The sequence below is a fragment of the Crocodylus siamensis genome, chromosome 1 (genome assembly GCF_052110815.1).
Source record: "Crocodylus siamensis isolate JL-2025a chromosome 1, ASM5211081v1, whole genome shotgun sequence".
Classification (NCBI taxonomy): domain Eukaryota; kingdom Metazoa; phylum Chordata; order Crocodylia; family Crocodylidae; genus Crocodylus; species Crocodylus siamensis.
The window spans coordinates 227,731,631-227,748,650 of record NC_143395.1 but is presented as its reverse complement, the minus strand read 5'-3'; the positions used below and the strand labels follow the sequence as shown (position 1 = coordinate 227,748,650).

General features: G+C 40.4%; 1 long non-coding RNA gene across 1 annotated transcript in view; it reads left to right on the top strand.

The window, feature by feature from the left end:
* The first annotated feature begins 9,895 nt into the window (after window positions 1-9,895).
* Window positions 9,896-17,020, top strand: part of LOC149874228 (uncharacterized) — a 36,159-nt gene continuing 29,034 nt past the window's right edge. The window contains exon 1 of the long non-coding RNA XR_016443607.1: window positions 9,896-10,092. This is a non-coding gene — a long non-coding RNA (uncharacterized LOC149874228). The remainder of the gene's footprint in view (window positions 10,093-17,020) is intronic.

The window sequence follows — 17,020 nt, the reverse complement described above, 5'->3', positions numbered from 1 at the left end:
GATTGCCCCCCAACCAGGCAGGAACTCGTGTGTCTGGGATTTTTTTTCCTTAAAGGGTCAGAGCTGGAGTGGCTGGGGCAGATGTGGGGAGGGGTTAGAGGAGGGATGGGGTCAGGGGGGTCATGCAGAGCCTCCATGCAGTGGGAAGCAGCAAGGATCACCCCTCTGCCCAGCAGCACCCAGTGAGTTGGGGCTTTTTTTCCCCCAAGTGCCAGGAGCTGGGGTGGGTGGGGCAGCCATTTCTGGGACTGGGAGAGTGCATGAGGGATGGGCCTGTGTGATTTGGCTGAACTGATTCAGGACAGTGATTTGAATCACCAGATTGTATCACCGTTCCCCAAATCAGCCAAATCTGAAGCGAATACTAGCTGCTTCACACGGGCCTACTCCCCAGGAGCCTTAACTCGCGTGTAGTTTACTTGCAGGTAAACTGATCGTGGATGAAATGCATGTGCAGACACACCCCATGATGATATGTACTCTGTGGCTTTTTTACTGCAGTCAATCAGTTGCAGACAGCCCTCCTACTCCTATGTAGTTGGTGGGCTTGTGGTGTTCAGGCCAAGAAATCTTTGAGCATCCTGTATGGTAAATTTCTGTTTTTAAAGGGTTAATAGATGATGGCACAAATGTTACAAACTGGTCACGGGCATAAGTTAGAGATAGTTACAACCACATCAGGAGGTGTTGTGGTTACTGACCATTGTAGTAAACAACCTATTGATTAGTTAGACTCCTTAAGAAATTGATTAAGTAGCTATTAAGATATGCATTAATAATTTATTAGCTCTTTGTAGACAGTATGCAAATGGAACCTTAATATAAAGTGGGACTAGAGTTTAGTGCTGGTTAGGGTGAAGTTGCACACGATGCTATAACCATTCTAAGAGCACTTCAAAACACCAGCATCTTTATGTTAAAGCTCGTTAACTAATGCCAAGTGCCCTTTAAAAATCTCAAAGTTATGTCACTTCAGATAAGAGTTAACTGTGGGCTGTGCTAATTAGCTCCTGTTCAGGTAAGCTCAGTCTGCTTTATGGAGATGAAATGCTCATGTTGCAGTCCTCTGACGTCCTCGGATACACTTCTCTCATCTCCTTCCCCCTTTCACTCCCTCCCCCCCCTCACAACAAAAGCAGGGATAAAGTCCAAGTGTCCTGGTTCCTAGCCATGTCCCTGCTCACCAGCCCTCTAATGACATGTCAGAGCTGTGCAGGCAAGAAATAGTATTAGCTCTTCCTGTGCAGCTGCTGACAGCACATTCCATCTTTAACATGGCTTAACATTTAGTATGGTCTAAGTGTAACATGTAACTTTACCTTATTATAGTGATAGACTCTTGCCAGGTTGTAAGTAGCAGGTTAGCTTTACTGATATCAGGCGGTGGGACGCATGGAGAAACAAACAATGCAATTGCCTTCTGAATAACCGCAAAAATGTGGCTGGTTCTACAGAAGATGGACTCTACATTGGTACTGCTGTCTGAATACCTTCTAATCTACCTGCATTAAATTTATTCACAGGTTTTCCTATATATGCTCCAGGTAGGCATGTTACATTTTCCCAAAGAACACTGGTTCAAGCTTCCCTACATAGGGTTGGCTATTACATTATCTACTTTGAAATCACTTTATGATTGTTTCCTTATTTTCTCTTTGAATATTGAACAAGATGTTATTTCTTAGAGTAGTAGGCCTTCTACATAATTGAATGTATCTGTATTATTTATATGTAGCAACTAGATGCTGAGACCTGGGTTGAGTTCTTAGTGACATGTGGAAACGCTCATAGCAGTGATGTAGAACAAATTTATACGTGACTGCAATGTGAATTCCTCTAGGAAACTGTCACCCTGCTGTGTATTTCCTTGAGTCTCACGGAGGAGGCTTGTGGATAATTAAACCAATGCTGCCTGCATTTATTCACGTATATCCTCTGTTACTCATGTTTTTCATCCAAGATGTTGCCGACAGTTCTGGAATGGAGCTTTGGGGTAATCACTTAACTAATGTGTTTACCTTTATAACATCACAATCACTGATATGAAGGAGAGCAGTGTGTAATGATTCTGTACCTATTAAGAATTATGTCCTGTTCTGAAAGCACTACTTCCAATGAGATGGGATCCAGATGCTTTTCTTCTAACATTGCATACAGGTAGGGATACAGGTATACCAATAGATGGCCCGTTACCTCATTTTATTTTCAGTATTTCTAGGTTGGGCCCAGTCCTGCTCATCAACCTGAATTCTGCTTTTGGTGATATTGACATTAATCCCTGGAAGCTCAAGTGGTGTAACTTAGAAGATTTTTCCCACTGTGTGTATTGTAAATCTGACGGGTTTGGTTAGAGACAAAAAAAACAAATACTCTGATATAACATGAAAAAAAATGGTGCAATTTTCTTAATGCATCTAGATATTTATGTTACATTGTTTGAATATAAAAAAATGTAAAAATGACTAAGAAAATTGACATTGAAGTAGCAGTTTGAATGATGGGAAAATAGAGTCTCTGTATGAGTTAGTCTCAGCCAGGGTGGGATAGTACCCTGGAATGCTGTAAAATGCTTTTAAGGGTGCTGCAGGGTTCATTATTAGGTACACAAACATTCATACATAATTCACATGACAAATTCAGAGATTTCAGATAGGAATCCATAGTGTCAGATACGTTCTGACCTGTCTTTCCGAGTTCTTTGCAACAGAAGAATTGCTCTGTTAGTTTTCTGTAGTCAAAACAGTAAGTGAAAGCTAAGAGCTGGCATTTTCCAAGGGATGCCTAGAGTCTAAAAAGGGTGAGAACCCAGCTCTATGTATGCTATTCTCTCTATATGTGGGATATAGCATACAGAGTGTGTATACATCTGTGTATATAGCATACAGAGTACAATAGTCACAGGATAATTTTACTGTTGTCTAGTCAGGTTAAATTAATCTAAAGGATTGGTACCCAAGTTCCTGGTCCCATGGGCCAGACAAATGGCATAAGGTTGGTCCATTCACTGGATGATGAGTGGGCCCATGGGTCTAATCCTATGCGGGATTGATCTGGCTGTGCACCACTGTGATTTGGCCACACACTCTAGCCCAAACCGATACTGACCTCAATGGTGGCTCTGTCTGGCCATACACTGCCCTAGACGCACACGCCAAGATTGGGCCCCATGCTGGAGCAATCTGTCACGCAGAGCCATGTTATTAAGCCTGAGGGGCCCTTCCCAGTTCCAGAAATTTCTGAACCCATGGAGATCCCCATAGGCCATATGGCACAGCTCTTAACTCTTATGATTACACCTTAGCTGTGATGTGACGTGTTCATCTTGTCATCGGAGTCCTTCAGCAGCACTGACAGCTTTCTGGCTAATTTTGATGCAATCATTTTGACTTTTCTCCTTCCTGCTTTCCAACTCGATTATTTTGTTGTCCGAACTGGTGACTTTTAAGGGTTCCTAACCGCCATATTTTTTTCAAAGTGATAAAAAAAAAAAAATTAAAGATCCTATATTTGTATCTTTTGTGTAACAGTTGGTAGATTACCTAGTCACATTTCTGATTAATTCAGATAATCTGTCTTGCATCTTGTGATTTTTTTTTTTTTTTCTGATGGCTTTCTGATATTGGGAATTGGCAAAATTGTGGATAGGCGGACCTGGAAATTCAAGGCTGTACTTTTCAACCTAGCATGTTTTCCCTGGCCCCATAACTCCTAAAGCCAGTGGCTTCAGTTGTACATGGCTCCAGTAGCTGTCATGGGAGTCTCTGGAGGAGCAGCTATAGCGGAGAGAGCCGTATTATTCCCTCGGGTACCAACAAGGGCAGGGAAGGTACAGATGGTAAAAAAAGGAGGACACAGTGGGTTGAAGTCCTGCCTTTCCTCCCTTACCTGGCACCAGCTAGATCCTAGTCAGTGGAAGGGACCTTGTAGATCTTAAAGTCCGACCCCCCGACTGGGCAGGAGAAAAGACCGGACTCAAATGAGTCCAGCCAGGTAGTCATCAAGCCTCTTCTTAAAGATCCCCAGGAAAAAACCTGGTAAAATGAGGGAATGGGCTTATTTCATTTGGGGTTCAGTCAAATCTGAAAACCTGGGGGGCCCACACATGCAAAAGCAAACTAGAAAAGAAGAAAGGGAATGGCCTCCTGGCAAGGCTGGCTGGGGATGCAGCCCAGACTTCCTCCCCACCCTGGAAGACCCCTGCTCTAGTGCCCTCCCACCACATCTGACCTGAGCCACTGCAGGCACATGGCTGCATTTCCTGAATCAAAGGTAAATGTCTGTTTCAATTTAATCTGTGCAGTTTAGGCTAACCTGCAAAGGCTGAATTGATTCAGCCTTGGTCTTTTTAACTGCCTGTACCTAGCCACAATGGAAAAAAAAGGCATAGGTGTATGCATGTGTATGTATAAATGTATATATTAGTCAAACAGAAAATTCTGGATATCTTCCTTCTTAGTGTGAAGGCCTAGCAGCAGGTATGCATGGAGAAGTTCTAGAGAATGAGAAGCTGAAGATTTAAGATAACTATTCTTCTTCCCTGTGCACCCTAACGCCTCCGAGCAACTTTTGTACCCCTGCAGCTCTGCCACTTCTTTTGCTAAGAAATACTGAGATATTTCGATGGAGATTGGAATGCTAAACATTAATGTATCCTCCTCCCTCCACTTTTGGTCTTTTTACTGATTTATCCCCAAGTCTTTGACCCATTTGTTGTATATATGTTGTAGCATTTCAAACTGCATCCACTGTTTGCTTTTTTTTTGTTTAGTGAAGTATTTTGCTTGGTTCTTTGTTTTGTGTTTTCACCCTGCTCTCAAATCCTTATTACTTCTACTCTTCTGTCTCCTTCATCTTTGCATTGGCGCTTGTTATATTCTTTCTGTGTGCTTTTTTTCTTTTTTCTCTGCTCATAATCTGACTCTGGTTGATAGGAGGTTGAAGGAGGCTTCACAGAGAGCAGAGGGGAAGGAGTAGGTTCAGCCTACAACAGCTTTTGTGTTTACAGAGCAGTGATCCTTGGGACATACAGGAAAGGCTGCCAGTGGCTTTCTCAGGTGACCCAGTTTGCAAAAGCTTACAAAGACCAGGAGAAATCAATTTGTAGAAAGAAAAGCAACAGGGACAATGAAGTAGGCCCTGGAGAACAAGGATGTTGCCAGTTTTCTGGGACATGCACTCACCCTTTCAAGCTGGAAATCAAAAAAGGGTTTTATAGCCATTAAGGTATCTTTCTGGGTTAGCCTTATATAGTGACTCCATCCCCTTAGGCTCTTTTGTTCTCAGTGATGGATTGCTGCACCGTGAGTCTGGAGGAGCAATTGTATCCCTGCCAATAACTAGCATTTCTAACAATAATCTGGCATATCTCCTCTTGTTTGGATGGCATTCTCTAAGGCCTTGACACAGTAAACTATTTTGTCCAATGACAATCATTCCCTACTTGTCTGTGAAAACACCCATCACCCTTTCAGGTAGTTTAATCCATGTTGACACACTAATGATAACAAGCAATATTACTTGGTTTCCAAATAAGTGGGTAACTCTCTATGGCTAATAGTTGCATATTAAAGGCTCCAGGAAAAGTGTGTGTAAAATGAAAGTCTCCCTTCCTTGCAGAAAAGGTCTTCCTCCCTTGCCCGTATCTGTGAAATTGGGAGCCTGGAAACGTGACATAATTATTGTGGAGTAATTTACCCAGGATTTTACTCTGCAGTAAATTTACTGTGCATTCTGGAGTGGACACACAGGGTGGATCTATACGTACATTAATGCACTTTAGTTAATATGCATTAAATCTAGTACCTCCATTGTGAGGTACTAAAAAAAACAGGTATCAGCCTGTCTTAACGCATGTGAACTAAAGAGCGTAGTTTTTAAGTGTCTCAATATGCATTAGCCTATTTTAATGTGCATTAACTAAATACCACTTTTTTAGGTTAGTAGGTGAATGTACTAATTATGCTAATACACATTAAAACACAGACTTCATAGATTTCGTAGACATTAGGGCTGGAAGGGACCCCAGAAGATCATTGAGTCCAGCCCCCTGCCCCAGGGGCAGGAAGTCAGCAGGGATCATAGGATCCCAGCAAGATAAGTATCCAAATGCGTCTTGAAGGTGTTCAAAGTGGGTGCTTGAACAACCTCCGGTGGCAGTCCATTCCAAACCTTGGGGGCTCAGACAGTGAAGAAGTTCTTCCTTATGTCCGCCTGAATCAGTCACAGTGGAGTTTGTGACCGTTTGACCTTGTCATCCCTTGGGGCGCTCTGGTGAACAATCGTTCCCGCAGATCCTGATGAGCACCCCGATCAACTTATAGGCGGCCACCAGATCACACTGAGCCTGCACTTTTCCAGGCTGAATAGCCCCATGGCTCTCAGCCTCTCATCATAAGGTCTGTTTTCCTGACCTTTGATCATGCGCATGGCTCTCCTCTCAAGCTTCTCCACATATGTAGACACACCCACAGCTCTGTATACTTCTCGCTTTCTCATTTACTGCCTCAACTTTACCTGAGAGTAGAGTGACTTATACTGACATAAAGCCATGTACCCTGTTTCCCCTCCACTTACAACAGAGCAAAGCCAATTTACTCCAGATAAACATGTCATATAAGGCACTCCAAAACTGATTTAGGGGCAGGGAAATTCCTTGAGGAAATAGTGTTGAAGCAGTGAGATTCTGAGGGGGTTAATTTAGCAGATAAACTGAGAGGACAGACATTTTGGAACATTTCTCGAATTTGGCTTATGACAGTCCTTGAATATCTGAAGTGATTGCAGGGCACTCTTATTTTTCCCTCCCTCTTTACTGCCTGATACTGTAAAGTGCTTTGAATTAATTCATGAAGAAGCTATAAGAAATGAACATTATTGCTACCTGTGGTTGCCAGTGGTGTTGAAATTATGCCAAGGTAGATCCATGCAGCTCATTCACTGAAGGTGCCATTGCACTTCTGGACAGACTAAATGAAAGTGGATCCCCTCTCTCCAAGTGTGGCAGCTGAGTTTCAACACTGTGTTGTAGCATTAACTGTATTCCATGATGAGCTAAATTTAATATTGGGCGGGGGGTGGGGTCAGTTTCTTGTTCATTATTACCTAAAACTGACCACTGTTTTCAGTAGGTTTGCACAAATCCTATGCAGAGGAGCAATCGGTAGGGTTTGCTACAGATAAAGTATCCAGATTTAGGGGGCAGGTCAATTTTAGTAAGTAAACATCATAGATTTTATTGTGCCTGGCACTCCATAGTTCTTAGAACTCTCACCAGAGCTGGTGCTCCTGTTGTTGTTGGGTTTTTTTTTTTTTCACTAGCAATCCTTATCTGAGAGAGAAATGCAGGTACTCTCCCAGCCCAGTCCATGACCTTTATGCTTCTACATATGGAATAATTAATTTATGAGAGAGACTGATGTATGCTAAATAGATATGATTTTACTAAGAGGGAACATTCTATTTGGAGGCTTAAATAGAAGGGAAGAGAATTATTTAGTGTGGCAAATGGAGGTATAAGTAAGAGTAATGGATGAAATGAAAAACACAAAATTTAGGCTGAATAGCAGAAAAAATAATCTCAAGAATAAGTTGTGTTTCAATGTGAAACAGTCTCTAAAGGAAAGTGATGAAGATACCATTGCTTGGAGCTTTTCAGATTTAGCTGGGGAAGATAATAGAGGTTGTTCTGTAGGGAAAGTACTCTACTGGTAAATGATGTCTCCCCTTGGGAGTTCTTTTTAAGATGATGCATTTTTTTTTTTGTGATTTGCTCTCTTCTATCATCTATGTGTTCTGGTCCTATATGAAAGACACTATCCAATATGATGTACAATATTATTTTTCCCTGAACCTCTGATGCCTTCCAGGTTCTCAGTGGTCTATCGCAGTTACCTGCTTGTGGATATGTAAATTCATTAACTAATTTTCTGAATACAGATGCAAAGAACTACCTGTATATTAAAATATAAGCTTGGAAAGTCAAACATTAAAAATAAGTTTGCAAACTATTTGCTTATTCAATTGTAATTTGGCAGCTGTGTGGTAAAAAATCCGACTATGCTTTTGGTTGTTTTGGGTTTTTTTTAAGGTAAGTAATATCAATGACTTCATTTGCCAATACTTTTATCTCCATCACAATACAGCATAAAGTCTCAAATATTATTAGTCCCTTATTAGTCTATATGGAGTGGTTACTGATAGATTTATATCCTTACATTCACCTTGGGTGCTGCTCTATGGTTCTTTATGAAGGAGAGCATTATGGCTAGCAATATCAGCATTCTCCTTTTATTTACAATGTCCCTCTTCTGGGTGAAACATGTGTAGGGTGGTGGGACTTTTAACAAAGAGCTCAAGAACTCAGAAGTGTTTCCAGAAATGAATAAGGACATATTGGGTACCGGAGCTGTGCTAATGTCCCGAGGAGCATGGATTCCACTGGGAAAGGGTGAACCTTTGGGCATGCCGTGTGTCTTTTTGCCCTGAGGTGGTGAATGGCTCTTATGAGCCAGGCTGATGTTATCAGATGCATACACTTGTAGGGTTAAATCTAGGTTCTGTTAAAATTGACTGTCATTTATTTCAGTGGAATCAAGATAGGATGATGAATCTACTGGACTAGCGAGAAGACTGGGATTTAGGTTGTGTCCTTTTTAGTACCTTTCTTCCTTTTCCCCCTCCCACTGAATTTGTTAAAGACTGATTAAATAAGAAGTTGAGTAGCTCCGACATTTAATAATCATTGCTGATTATCTTCTCTTTATCTAACAGGCTTGATGGATCTGTAAAAGCCCTTTCTGTTCTCCTCTAGCATTAAGACACTTTGCTGTTTTATTACCCTTATCTTTCACTTGTAACCCTGACCTGACTACACGTATATTATGCTTTGCATCTTCCCAGCTTTTCCATTTACAGTACATAGTCCATTTTTACTCTTTGATATTTGAGCAGTGTCATAAACTCCACCAAATCTTAAGAGGTTCATGGGGTGTCATGCAGATTTTCTTGTGTTTATTTTACTGATATGGCATGTGTGATCTGATTGAAAAGTCAACATTGTGCTGTATATGTTTATGCTGCTTGTGTCATTGTATAGATTATTGTATGTTGTCTGTATATAACTATGATTTTGGATATACTTTAAGCAAAATAATTGAGGGATACATACTTAAGGAAAAGATAGTAGGAGAAACTGCTAAGTTATGTAGTTAGCGCGTGTGTGTGTGGGCGTTTACACACCCACACACACATACTGCTCTCCTCAACAGTATAGACAAAGTAACAGAAAGTTAGATGTACAATAAAGTATTCAGCTTGCCAGCAGGGAAAGAGCTGAATATTTAACAGGTTAGGCAAAAACCTTTTTCATAGAAATGGAAGGAGTCAATTCAGCCTACAACACATTTCATGTTTACAGAATGGTGGTCTTTGCAACAAGCAGGCAGGGCTGCCAATGGCTGCTTCTGGTGACCTACTCTGATTTCTCCTAGTTTTTGTAAGCCCTTGCAGTTTAGCATATAGATAATAAAATATGGAGTGTGCTGAACACTTTTCAGGAGGGCTTTAGGCTAAGCTGTTACATGTTTAGTGCTGATTCAGGAAAGCAAAAGTCTTCTTGAAAAAACTCCATCCTGTAAGAAAACTTGTCTGACTTGATCCTAGCTGCACAGTTGGTCCAATAAAAGATATCACCCTAAGAAATCCTTTCCTCTTGCATAATTTTTGGACTCTGAGGAGTTTTAGTTTGCTGCCCCTAAAGCTACAAAGCGAAGCACTGGGCTATGTGCAGCTCCGCAGCCCTGCAGGCAGCCTGGCAGTAGCCTAGGAAAGAAAAGTGGCAAGCCTGATTTTCCCCCTTCCTCCCCACTCCCCACCTCCTCCCCCGGAGCCTGCCTGCCTGAGTTGCGTGGGGACCCAGCGCTTCCCTCCATGGCTGCAGTGCCCCCCCCCCCAGGATTGCCGGAGCCGGGTGCCTGGGGGGAGGGGGAGAGCTGCTGCTGCCGCAGAGGGAAGCACCAGCACCCCCTGTCCCCCAGCAGCCCAGGGACCACTCTGTTCACTGGCAGCTCACCTTCCCCTCCCTGGCAGAGGCAGGTAAGTCAGTGCGATACGTGCATGACACAGGGGTTTAATCGGCCCTAAATTGAAGCAGTATTTTTTTAAAACCCACCACTTCAATTTAGGGCCCCCCTTTCATCTGCACACACCCTTATGGATATTTGGAAATTCTGGAAGATTTTGGTTCTGCTCCCATGTGGATCTTGGTCAAAATAAAAGAAAATCTAGCAAAGCAGAATCTGTGGGTTTTTGTGCAACTTTGCTCGAAAGTGTGAAATGTTGAGGACTTTTCTGATGAACATTTTTGACCAGAAAGGCAGGTCTCATACTTCCAAAATGACCTCCTTGTTCCTCTGTTAATGCTGATTGGAACTAAATGCCACAGGATGTTGCTGAGATTAAGAATTTAACATGTTTCAAACAGGGACTGGGCATATAAACATAACAAAAACTCTATAGTTAAAATAGGAAGGCTAACAGCAACAGACTATTACAAAAAAACAAACCAAGAAACTTTCATGCTTCAAGGCTTTAAGCCAGTCTCTACTAGTAAAGAGTGGGGTAACATTTACATGGGGATAAGATTTATTCTGTCTACAGCAGAGTTTCTTTTGCTTTGTAAATGCCGGGCTCTGCTATAGACAGCCTAGTAGACCACAGGGACCCACAGTTCTCAGCTGGACTGGGAATCCTTATGTTTCTAAATATCATGCATTTCAGACATTATTTGGGTACAGAATAGTATTGCAAGAAACCTTAAGAGCCATCTTATAGGTGTGATGAAATAATTAAATAAGTATTCTCAGTTCCAAGGCAAAATCTGCCTGGAACAAAGGTGGCTTTTTAGTATGCATGGATTTGACTGTGTTATGAAACCACCTCAAACACACATTCCTTCTGGACCCTTTATTACTCTCCCTTCTCATTCCTTGCTGCTCCATTACTGCTGGGCTTAGGCTTTCCTTTCATTTTCCTGGTGTCTACAGGGTCTTTTAGTATTTTCGTATTTAAGAGTCTGAGGGACATGCCATCTGTCTAGCATGCACACAAATGCCCAAAAGAGGGTCTGTCTCAGTGAGGGCATGGCATAATACAAGCCTGTTTTTCTGCAACACAAGAAACAGGATTCTGTATAGAACTGAGGTATCAACATCTTTATTTGATGCGGAAGAAAAAGACTAATTATGAACTGTGTCTTAAGGAATGTGTGCCAGTCTAGGCCCTTGGGCAAGCTTGCAGGACATTGCAAGGTTATTGTTCAGAGAAATTTGACTATGTAATGCTCAGGGCCTTCAACACCATCAAATTCTCTCTCTCTCTCTCTCTCTGTCTTTCTCTCTCTCTTTTTTTTTTTTTCCAAAAAAACAAAACAGCTCCCACTGATTGATGTGTTTTTAATGATTACCCTCATCATACACTACACAGTACAGTGACTTACAGGCTTTAAGATTTCCTTGTCCCTATTTTCATTTGACAGCTACTTCCTACTCATTTTTTCATGTGTGGCATGCACTCCAGCGATATGGTACCGCAGACAAAATGGGAATAAGAAAAAGGCACTTGCCAACATAATAAAAACAGGGAGGGGAATGTTAAAATTACTTTATCTAAGGATCATCCACTTGAACATTTGGTGTTTGTATGTAATGGCCTAGTTTGAGATGCTTTAGCAGAGCATTGGGGTGGGGAGGAGGAGGAACACCTTGGAAGTTGTCGAACATATGTCATCTAGCATTTAATATTCCCAGGACTGTGGGCTAGTTGATTATGAGGTATATTTTGGGTGGCTTAAAGGTTCCTTAGCTGGTAAATACCATTGAGTTCCTGTAAAAGGGAGACTCCCTACCTATTGGAGCAGTGGAATTTTAAAATACTTAAGGCAATAGTTGTGTTCTCCAAAGGGAAAAAAAATAATGAAAAGCTAGGTATGTGGCAAGATGAAACCTTAATCAAAGAATACAGAAGGACTGAATAAAGAGAGCAGTTGTTTAGGATTTAAACAACCTGTACTCATTATTGGGTGGGTGGCGGGGGGAGGATGTAGAGGATGTATTGGTCTTTACTGTTTCTTATTAAGTGATCATAATCCTTCATTTTTTTGCAATTTCCAGCAAATGATCTTGGTGCAAAGAAGACTTTGGAGGATTTCCTCCCAGGAACCAACAATGTCTTCTGATTTAACAACCTTCCATCGAAATACCCGAGTCAATAGAAATTAACAGGATTTGTATCTCCCTTCAGGTTAACTGTTTTGCTTTTCCCACTAGGCTTCCTGTCATTGAGCTACTTAGGCATTTCTAACAGCACAGCAACAACACAAGCAAATTGAAGCTCTGTTTATAGTATTTTACTGTCTCTTTACAGTATTTGTATAGTGTAGGTGGCATTGTGTGCCTGAACTTGAGCTAGGGAATTTATTTGAAACAAACAATTTATGCAGTGAATTTAGTCCTTTATGGTGTTCATGGATTATCTGTGAAAAGACTTTTGTTTCTATAAGTCTCCATGTTACTGAAAAAATATTCTGAGAATTGCTTTATTCTGAATATACTTTGGCCTATGGAAAGACTACACAGTTATCCCTGTGACTTGCTTTGAATAGCTGATGTCCCTAATTTTGCTGTTTACTGTGATTGGTCACTTTTGTCATGATGCGTTGTTTTGGCTGCCTGTTTGATTTTCCAAACCCACAAAGAAACTATTAAGTTATATGGGACTTAGATTATTCCCTCCTATGATTACCCTTCAAACAAAAATGTGTCTTTGTCTCTATGAGTAGTTGTGCATAGTGTTTAAGTAGGACTGCAAAGACCATCAAAGTGAATTTACATTATATATTGGGACAAAGGTTTATGAATAGCTATTTTGTTTCAGTAGCCCAGCTCTACCATGAACAAAGCCAATATAAGTATGTCTTTATTCACAGATGGCACATAGATACTAACTTCAAAAATATATTGTGCTTTCACATAGCTAGATTGTAGGGGTTTTTTAAGCTTCCTTTGTAGCTTTTTTATGTTGTTTTATCTCACTCTTAGGTATTCCTGTAATGTGCATTGGTAACTGAGCACCCCACAATCTTTACAGTATTTACTTCAACAGCTCCCCCTGATAGGCATTATCCCCATTTTACAGATTTAAAAAATTGAGTCATAGAGGGGGAGAAAGTGACATGACATAGAATCAAATCCAAATCTGTGGCAGAGCATGGACTTGAACCCCAGTCTCCAACATACTAGGCTAGTGGCATTATCAGTTTTTAATGTTATCATATTTATTTGCTTAAGCCTAACTCATATAATGACAGTTTTAGTATTTAAAAAGAAGTTGTCATTGGGAGACAGGGTAGCTGAAATGATCTAAGGGATTACTAAGCCTTTTTTTTTTTTTTAATGAAATAAAAGTCCACTTTAAACTAAAAAAAAACACAGAATGTTTTGACCAGTTCTAATGATTACTGTAAAATTCACCACATACATTAATGAGGAAACATTTTCCTATTAATATCTTAAAATGCACATCATCTAAGGGCATGTACAGGCAGTCCTGGGACCTGATCTGACTTTAAGCTGCATGATCATAGATGGGGATCCTGCATGTCCACACATTGCTGGTGCTGGGAGCTATGCTGGAAATACAGTCTAAATCAGGGGAAGGGTGGGTGAGATGAGGTGGGGACTAATGGGTTAGGGGTATTGGCAGGATCAGGACAGCTGGCGGGTACAGGAGGAAGAGGTTGTCTGTTTGGGGTTTGGAGTGTCGGAGAGCTAAAAATAGCCCAGTGACAGTGAGGGGATGGAGAATAGGCGAAGCACAGTCCAAGGGCTGGGGCAAGGAGCTAGGCTTTCTTAGACCCAAGGCTACACTCTGAACATGTTAATACACATTCAGTTAGATTGGGTGCAGGTTAGCCTGATCTACATTGTGCACCTCTTCATGTGAACCAAGTTAGATTGCACCAGCCATTTTTCTTCCCAATCTAAACTTGAATGGAAGTACAGTTCAGCACTTAGATCAACCAACTAGTTATTTCAACTCTAGTTAGGTTGATCTAAGTGTAACATCTGCACACACCCTAAATTTGTTTGCCCAGCCAGTGGTGCTGTCTCATTCTGTAGTTGCACTTATAAGGAAGTGTTTTTTGTTTTTTTTTTTAATGGAAAGAACAAGCATATTTCCCTAATCAGTGATTCCCTCCCCATCTTTGGCCTAGGCATAACTTTAATATGAGTTTATCACAGGCAAATTGTTTGGTGCCTCTTCTTTAAAACATTGGTGGCCTCCTGTCACCGAGTGCTTTTTATTGTGCAAAAATGCAACAAATGCTTAATTGTAGCAGTTTGAGTATTTGGGGCCTTGATTTTAAAGTGTGTAAATCTTCAAAAGAAGCTATCCAAATTCCTGTGTACCTGACGTAGAGATAATAGGGATTTATGTAAAGAACAGGTACTTAAAAGTGTCTCAGGTCATTCTTGAACATTCTTCTGATTGTTTTTCTCAGAGCTGTGTAGCTACCTTACCACTGACTTCTGTTTTCATGTTTTTGTTTTAATGCTGTTAGCATCTCTTTGCATTAAGCTGCCTTTCTATGTGGCACGTAACTGAAACTTGCACAGCATTTTAGTGATCCTCATTTTCACCTTTTATTTGCCTCTAAATCTCTCATTGAGTTTATTGTGCTCCTCGCCAATTGGTTCAAGTGGATGAGAAATCATATTTTCTAGCTTTTGCACCTCTCCCTAATACTCGCAACATAACACTTTGCCACTCCTGCTCTTTGTCTGATTGGTTAAATTGATGTAAAATATGAGACTAGCATTATTGTTCGTAATGCAACATCTGTCTAGTGATCTGAGCTCTTAGAATAGCAGAGCATGGGTGTTGTGGAGTGATGTGATCAAATATAAAATCTTCTATAAACCAAGTGCCACAGTTTACCACTCAAAATATTGTGGCATTACATTTTATAAGCTGTTGTATTTGGACCATTATGGCAGAATTAGTAAACAAAACCTCTGTTGGGTAACTTCCACTGATGCAGCTTCATCTGAAACTGCTTCTACAGCCTGCAGTGGATTGTTTTTCATAGATCAATTCTACTTATAGAACAGTGAGAAGACTAAAAATCAACAGTTACAGGTTACAGCCACTGAATATGCCTTTCAAGTTGAAATAGCCTGATGAGTGTTTTACAAGGAGGCAGTGTTACATAGGTTATACACTAGCAATGCCAGGCTGATTCCTTGGGGTATGCATTTGCTTTTGGAAACTAGCAGTAGGACTTGGGTAAAGAAAGTATAATAGTGTTTCTAGGAGTTAGTTGGATTCCATTAAAACATGGTTTCAATTTTAGCTGCCTTTCACCAAGTCTTTGCGTAGAGGGTTCCCTCTTTGTTGGTCATTCAAAAAGACTAAATTGTGTTAAGTAAGGTTGGGGAAGGCTTATTCTGATTATCTTGCGATGGCCACCAGAAACTGTTCCTTTTCTCTGATACTAGTGAATCAGTAATAGGTGTGTGGGGAAAATGGGTGTCATGGACAATGAATAGAAGAGATGGGAAAGCTCTGAGCACTTTGCCTTTCCCTGAGCATGCATATCTAGATGTCTTGCTTAAATCCCTCAACCATTTTCAGCCTTCTCTCATAATTGTGCACTTTCTGTGCTCTTTTTCCACTGTGGTCTTCTAACCCTCTAAGCTATAATGTTAATGCATTATAATAGGTGATGTATTTGCATATTTTAAGTATATTTGCAAGCTTAAATATTCCTATTTGGATAACAACAAAATTAGAGCCTCCAATATTCTTCAGTTCCCCAATTATCATTAGTAAGTAGGACTATGAGGAAATCTTTGCACAAACATTTTATAATACCATCAAAATTGAATTGTTTCAATATGTATTAATTTAGATAAAATGTTGTTTAAGGGAGAAAAACAAAGTCCAGTGTTTTCAGTTAAAAAGACAAATCATGTTTTCAATAATCACTTTAAAGCAAATCATAATTTTTTTCTATGTAAAAGCATTTTCAGAAATTAAAAACATTACAATTGAAACATTTCTGTTTCATCAAAGTGTAATATTTTGATATTAAATGACATCTCATTGATTCAATTTTGTGAAAAAATATTATTTTTTTTTCTTCCTCGTTTCATTTTGGAATGGGAATAATTGAAATTGCAGAATTTTCTAGTGTATGGGAGAATCTGATTCCTACCAGCTCCACATATAAGAACTATGGAAGTAAAACACCAAGTGGATTTTAAATGGCCATAATTTCTTCACCTATTTCTTAAGCAAAATTTAGTTTAAAAAAAATCGACACAAAACCACTCAACATAAAACCATTATTTGGGAGATTCCATTATACCAAGCTGCCCATAAAAATGAAAATAAACATTGTAATAGGCAGAAGAGTCATTGTAAATTTAACCCTAACAAGTAAAATGACATGAAAACTATAAATAGAAAGCATCAGAGAGAACACTAAAGCAAATTAAAATCCTAGTTCTGTGAATGTCCTTTTTTGTGTAACTAGCAATGGGCAAATCTTCCCACATGGCAGGGTTACATGGTTTGTGAGCAGTGAACCTGGGTTCTGCTACCAGCTTTTTATGAAACAGTTTGCTTGGGGTTTAAGGACTTAGGGAGGCCAATTCTCCCTTTAATTTGCCAAATTAGTCTAGAAATTTTGCAAGAACCGTCCGGGGTGGGTGGGGGGGCAACCTTTTAGGCAGGCAAGCCACAAGGTAAGCCTTACACCTTTCTCATAGGCCATTTTGATCCTCTTTTCCTGCCCAATCTGCTTCTGTGCTTTCTGGTTCCTGACCTATGCTCCCTGCCTGCCCTGTTGCTCTGTTCTCTGCTCCCTGTGTGATTAATCTTGACAGAATTTGCTTGAACGTTAAAAATGTATACAACTGGGTTCAAGTTTGATGCAGACCAGTCAGTTTTCTCTTTACCC